Genomic DNA, 7,193 nt, shown 5'->3' on the forward strand with positions numbered 1-7,193 from the left:
CCCCCCCCCCCCCCCCACCATTCCAAGATGATGAGACAAGAGGAAGTCTAAATGGAAATGCTGTTTTCAGTGCCTGTCTTTCACTGAGCCAGGTTTTAGTGATGCAGTTTGAACTTTGTAATAGATCAGTCTCTGAATACATAAAAGTCTTACTGAGAATGCCACATATAGTATTAGCATTAGTTTGAGATCTTGTGTTCCTCTTGTAGCATCTGTCACTCCTGATAATGTGGCTTTTGGCTATGCATTAGATGCAGATGACTGACTATTGGTTTCTTTTGCAATAGTGAGATGTCCCTTGACTATATTTTGGTTAGCATTTTTGTTTACTATTGTATCACACAAGTAATTAGAGGCTTCAGTTAGTGTCAGAGCTCCATTACATAAAGAAAGAGGTCTAGCAGAGAGTGTGGTAGACAAATTCATGCCAAGTTATATGTCTTCCAGATGCCTACTATGAAGCATGTGTGTATCATCACAACACGGTTTTGAGGTGATGTGGTTAGTGGTGAGTAGACATCCTTATTTCATTTTCATAAGGGTTAGGTGCGTGAAGAAAGGAGAGGTATCTGAATCTTTGTGGTGAGTATTTTCAAGCAGTTCTCTGGAATCTCCACTTTTAAAATTTGTCTCACTTCTGACATCTAGTGCCTCCACATTTTCCCTCCTTGTAGATGTATCTAAAGGATCATAGCTACTGTAGCAAAAATAGCTCAGTACAGAGCATTTTCTCTCTCTATAAAGTGCATTTGATTTCAGCTGATTTACACTAAGGAACAACTTTCCCTGAGAGTAAGCAAAATTTGTCAACAAGATGGAATACTGCTGTCATCAGAACACTGTCTTAGCAAAGAAAGTCAAATCCTGATTTTAAAAATACCTCCTTATTCTTCTCAGGAAAGTCTTACATAGGTTCAAAACTGAATATTTCTTTCATTACATCTCCAGATGCCTCGTTTTCAGTGGGAAAACACTGATATCAAACTCTCATGTTAAAATACTTTTAAGCTTTTCAAATGAAAATAAGTGCCAAGTGATGATGTTGCAGCTGTAAACACAAAGAAGCAGGCCTGAGCAACTGTAATGTTTTGGAGTCAAAGCCTACCCTATGCAGCATAAATGGAAAGTATGCAACATTTTATTCGTCCATTATTTAGGCTACCAAAATGCTGAAAGGATGTTGGTTACAAGGATACATATGCTGTAAACATGTTACTGTATTTACAGGCTTGTTACTTGTGATTATAAACACATTGGTACAAATAGTTAATAACCATTGTAAAAACCATCATCTTTTTATTGATTACAGTCTGTGCTAAAATGCATAACTGATAACTATTTATTAAAACATCTAATATCCTATTACTAATATAAGCTTTTTTAAAATAAATATGTAATGTAAAATGGTCACACTGCCTTTATTACTATAATAGTAGTAAAATGTAATGCAATTGCAATATCACATTACCAGCCACTATTCTACTTAAGGGGAAGTCTGTTCTGAGTCTGTTTTGAGTTATTATGAAAAAAAATGCATATTTCTCTTGTTAATAATATTATTGTGGCATAAGAAAGTGTGCACTCACAACATTTTACATCAGAGGTTACTGCCAGATAAACAGAGGTTTATACTAGGGGTGTGTGAAGTGGGCTGTATTCGATTCGGATTCAGATTCAGCCCAAGTCAGGGGACAGTGATTTTATTCGCTAATTTGGATCACTGTCCTGATTCAATTTGGCCGAATCCAAATCTGAAGATTTGATTCTGATTCAGAGAATCAGTGATTTGGCCACAGACACAACTTTATATGTTTTTTCTATATACCTTGAAGTACCAGATGCAGCTCATGAATGCTGAGGTGGTGGGGCAGATGGAGCATCCCACAGGAGGGGTCCCCTGTGTGCTTGGCGGCAGATCCCCCATGTTCCCCCAGCTTGGCAATCAGCCACAGGGAGACCCCCAGGTGTGCCCCCAGACCCAGGAGGCACCAGGACGGTTCCGATTCAATTTGGAGAGATTAATGGGTCTTCTGATTCGATTCAGATTTGGAGATTTGGCTGCAGAATCGAATCGGTGACTAAAGCTTCACACAAACCTAGTTTATACTATAGAGGGCTTTCATTACTATATTACTAATACTCTATTACTGCTTCTTCATAATTTCCATGAGAAAATTGTTTTGATGAAAGGCATTATACAACTGTCCATAATGCAGGATGGAAACATTTCATGTTACAAATTCAGATTACTAAGTAGGCAGCCCTCATATTATATTGTCTTTTAAAAATCCATATTAAGAAAGCCCATTTCCTCCTCCATTCCAGTCAGCATTTTTTTTTCATTTTAATCTAGTAAGGCTTTTATAACATACTCCATACCCATGGTATCTCATCATCTGTTCTGAAAAATATATTGAAACACAACTGACAAGAGCATGCTGAAAGTTATCCTTTGGGATTTCAAAGTATAACCACATATATGTGCATAGCAAGAAGATGCGATGTTTGAAGGAGTTAGTGCAAGAAAGCTGTATGCTAGAATGGGGGTGGGGGGTCATTCTGATTTTGCCCAGCAATAAGTTTCATAAAATTGGACCAGTACTATGTGTATATGTCTCCTTTTATTTGTCAGCTATTTCAGTTTTCCGGTAGAACCTGATATTTGAGAAGCAACATCTCAGTGCTAGTGCTGAGAAAAGTCATTTTAGGGTTTAGAATTTAGTGTAGAAAACTTAAACTGGAATCTGTGTTCTGTAGGCCCCCTGTTCAGAAAGTGGCATATGGGGTCACTGAGTTCCTGGTAACCTATAGTAATGTGAAGACAAGCTGTATTTTAAATGTGATGTTGTCAAAGGGAGGCCTGGTGGGGGTTGTGTAGTTTTGTTTCTTCTCTAGTGGTATATTTGGAGCAATTTATCTGTATGTGCATAAGGGGAAAACCACAAATTTCATTGCTGTAAAATCTTGCCTTACAAAAAGTTCAAAGCAACAGTACCTCTATTTCCTGTAGTAAATCAGATGTCCTCATATCTTGTCTCTTTGTCCTATGAGACTTGGCAACTGGCCTTTCCTGCTTTAGGTGTCAGAGAGTTAACAGCAGAAGATTGAGTGTATGAACTTTAAGTTATGGTGTATTATTTCATTCATAGTAAAGTAAAATTGAGTGTTTACTTTTGTTGCTTTGGGTTATTGCCAAATACTGTCTGTAGCCTAATATTTTACCAATAGAAAGATAAAAGTAAAATTACTACAGCTTTGCAGCTTGAGGGCAGATGACATGTTGCTATGCATGCTGGTCATGGAGCAAGCTAAAAGAAACGAATTTAATTACAATCTTTCAGCATAAATCACCATGAGCAATGATGTACAAATCACCTTGTCAGTTAGCTTGCTACATTTAGTTGGGTGGCAAACTGGAGAATTTATGAAGCATTAAACTATGTCACTTTCAGCTGGATTTAACTTACAGTAACATTATACTCTCATAAAGCTCTTTGCAAATCAGATATGAAAAATGTTAACTGTACCAATCTCAGAGGATCAGCACAATGAATATGATATTTTATCTATGTTGAATATTTCCACTTAGCTAACCTAAGCCCATTAAAGTAACTAAAGACTAAATTCAAATTATCCAGAGGATCTTGAGGTACTGTTAGAGCATAAAACTTCAGTGACATATTCAGTGATATTTAATGACATATTGTGATACAGAGAATTTTGATTGTATCCCTGGATATATTCTGGCTTGGAGAACACAGATTTTTGGAATACCAACCTTTCTTAACAAGCAACTTTTTATGATATTCCAATAAAATCTAAACTTTCAGCAAACACAAGTTTTCTCAGATTCTATTGTGCGGGGGAGATGACCCTCATTAGCTTGGCTCCAGTCTATTGAGCAAGAAACTGGAGCCCATGGCATTGTCAGGTTTCATTCATGCCTCATATGCCCTTTGATTAAACAGAGTGGCAATGGAAGAAAGTAGTAATGAAGAGCGAAAACAAGAGGGGAACACTAATAAAAAGTGTAGGTTTAAAACTTAGTGTAATTTTAACCACTTGCTAAACATCCAATATTAACTCTTATCTTTCTGATCAACTCTAACCCACTGCAATATCTAGTCCCACAAGATGAAATATAAAATGGATACCACCATAGTTTGTTTCCCTATTTTCACTGTTAGTGTGCTGTTATACCATATGCTCTACTGTTGTGTCTAGTCCAGATATTAGCAGAAGTGGGTTTTCTGTCATTTCTCTTCTTTACTGTATTGTATGACTTGTGCATGCCAGGAAGAAATATGTATGTTAGGTCACATTGATAGGATGGAACACTGCACTTTGGAAAGTCGTGATTCAGAAAAAAACTTTGGTTTAATTGTAGATAACCAACTGAATGTATGCTTGCAGCCTGATGCAGTGGTTTAAAAATGTACAAATAGAGGAATATAACATGGAAATTGAGAGGTTGTGTTATTACTGATATGGCATTAGTCAGATTATTAGTGAAACACCGTATCCAGTTTTGATGGCCACAGTTTAAAATGTATGTTGGAAAAGGGTTTCAGAAAAGTGTTTTGTGGCCTGGAAAGCCCTTTCTACTTTGAGAAACTAAACAAACTTAATTTGTTAAATTCAAAGGTTAAAAGGAGGCTTGATTATCTACTGTTACTACCCATAAAAGGATACAAGTTCTGATAATAATATGGTCTTCTATTTACCAGACAAAAAGTACCAAACAAGAGCCAATGTCTAAAAACTGAATCTAAAAAGTAAATAGATATTTCTTAATTCTTCAACAAAGAATTATTATTTTATTCCATTGCTGTTGTTATTGTTGTAATAAGATTCAGTATGCTATTCTGTCCGTATCTAAAAAAAAAAAAAAATCTGATGAGTAGAATCTTTTATCAATAGTTTCTTTTCAACAAAATCTGTTGTGTTTTTCAGAACTGAAACACATAAAGGAGCATGTTGTTCTGTCAAGCTCCTCTTAGGAAAAATGCTTCAAAATATCAGAAGTAGTACACTGTTCTTTTTTGTTTTGGAAAACTCTGAAATATCACTTTTGAAATATAGGATCACAGGAAAGTAGGGCTGGAAAGGAGGTCCTGCTGGCTAAGTACAGTCAAAAAGCCAGAGACTGAATTGATTCAATCTTCACAGGTTTCTCTAATCTGTGTAGATTGAACAGATAATGAAGTGAAATGATGTTAACTAAGTCAGTTAAGTTTGATACTACATTCATCCAGGTCTATCTTAAACTGGTTTCAGCCACTTTGAAACTGGTTTATGTGCCCTGAACTTCTGTTCTGTTACAGCTTTAGAACAGTTTCTGACCACTTAAGTTGGTTTGTGTGTAAAGTCTGTCCCTAGGTCTACCTCAGGTGCCTGTGCACAAATGCACAGGGCCTACGAAACAAACAGGAAGAAGTGGAAGTCTTTGCACAGTCATGGAACTATGATGTGATTACAATAACAGGGATTTGATGGGAGAGCTCACATGAGTGGAGCACAAACTGTTCAGGAAGGACAGGTAGGGGAGAAGAGGAGGAGGAGTTGCACTTTATGTAAAAGAGACATATGATTGCTCAGAGCTCTAGTATGAAACTGGAGACAGGCCTGTTGAAAGTTTCTGGGTTAGGGTCAGAGGAGAGACCAACAAGGGTGATGCTATGGTGGGGATTTTCTATAGACCACCAGACCAGGAGGAAGCAGTGGATGAAGCTTTCTTCAAACAGCCAGCAGAAGTTTCCCAGTCACAAGCCCTGGTTTTCATGGTGGACTTCACTCACCCTGACATCTGCTGGGAGGGCAATACAGCAGTGCACAAGCAATCCAGGAAGTTTTTGGAGAGTATTGGGGATAACTTCCTGGAATAAGTCCTGGAGCAGCCAACTAGGGGCCAAGCTCTTCTTGACCTACTTCACACAAACAGGGATGAATTGATGGGGAATATAGTAGTGGATGGCAACTTGGGCAGCAGTGACCATGAGATTGCTGAGTTCAGGATCTTGAGGAAAGGAAGGATAGAAAGTAGCAGAATAAGGACGCTGGACTTCAGAAAAGCATACTTCAATTTGCTTGGGGAACTAATGGGCAGATCCCTGGGAAGCCAGCCTGAGAGGGAGAGGAGTCCAGGAGAGCTGGCTGTACTTTAAAGAAGGGCAGGAACAAACCATCCTGATATGCAGGAAGACTAGCAAGTGTGGCAGAAGATCAGCTTGGCTTAGCAGGAAACTCTTCAGTAAACTAAGTTACAAAAAGGAAGCTTATAAGAAGTGGAAACGTGGACAATTAACTAGGAAGGAGTATAAGAGCTTTGCTTGGGTATGCAGAGATGAAGTCAGGAAGGTCAAAGCACAATTTGATTTGCAGTCAGCAAGGGACATGAGGAGTAACAAGAAAGGCTCTGCAAAGTATGTTGGTAGAAGAGGAGGATTGGGAAAAATGTGGGTCCCTTACTGAATGGGGAAGGCAACCTAGTGACAGGATGCAGAAAAGGCTGAAGTGTTCAATGCCTTTTTCACTTCAGTCTTCACAGGCAAGGTCAGCTCCCAGACTACTGCACCGGGCAGCATAGTTTGGGGAGGAGGTAAGCAGCCAACAGTGGTGAAAGAATAAATTAGGATTATTTAGAAAAGCTAGACCTATGAGTCCATGGGGCCAGATGGGATGCACCCGAGAGTGCCGAGGGAGTTGGCTGATGAGGTTGCAGAGCCACTGGCCATCATCTTTGAAAACTCATGGTGATCAGGAGAGGTCCCACATGATTGGAAAAGGGCAAACATGGCACCCATGTTTAAGAAAGGGAAAAAGTAGGATCTAGTCAGCCTCACCTCAGTCCCTGGAAAAATCATGGAGCAGATCCTCAAGGAATCCATTTCTAAGCACTTGGAGGAGAAGAAGGTGATAGAACAGTCAGCATGGATTCACCAAGGGCAAGTCATGCCTGACTAACCTGCTTGTCTTCTATGATGAGATCACTAGCTTTGTGGACATGGGGAGACCAGTGGATGTGGTATACCTTGATTTTAGCAAGGCTTTTAATATGGTCTCCCACAATATTCTCCCAGGCAAAATAAGGGAGTATGGGCTGGATGAATAGATGGTAAAACTGGCTGGAGCTTCAGGATCAGAGGGTAATAATCAATGGCTCAATGTCTAGTTTGCAGTCAGTATCAAGTGTG

General features: G+C 38.9%; 1 protein-coding gene across 1 annotated transcript in view; it reads left to right on the top strand.

The window, feature by feature from the left end:
- Positions 1 to 7,193, top strand: part of CNTNAP2 (contactin associated protein-like 2) — a 1,521,099-nt gene that overhangs the window by 500,271 nt on the left and 1,013,635 nt on the right. The window lies entirely within an intron of this gene.

Source organism: Gavialis gangeticus, unplaced genomic scaffold, assembly GCF_001723915.1.
Source record: "Gavialis gangeticus isolate Ggan-Ray unplaced genomic scaffold, GavGan_comp1, whole genome shotgun sequence".
NCBI classification, from domain to species: domain Eukaryota; kingdom Metazoa; phylum Chordata; order Crocodylia; family Gavialidae; genus Gavialis; species Gavialis gangeticus.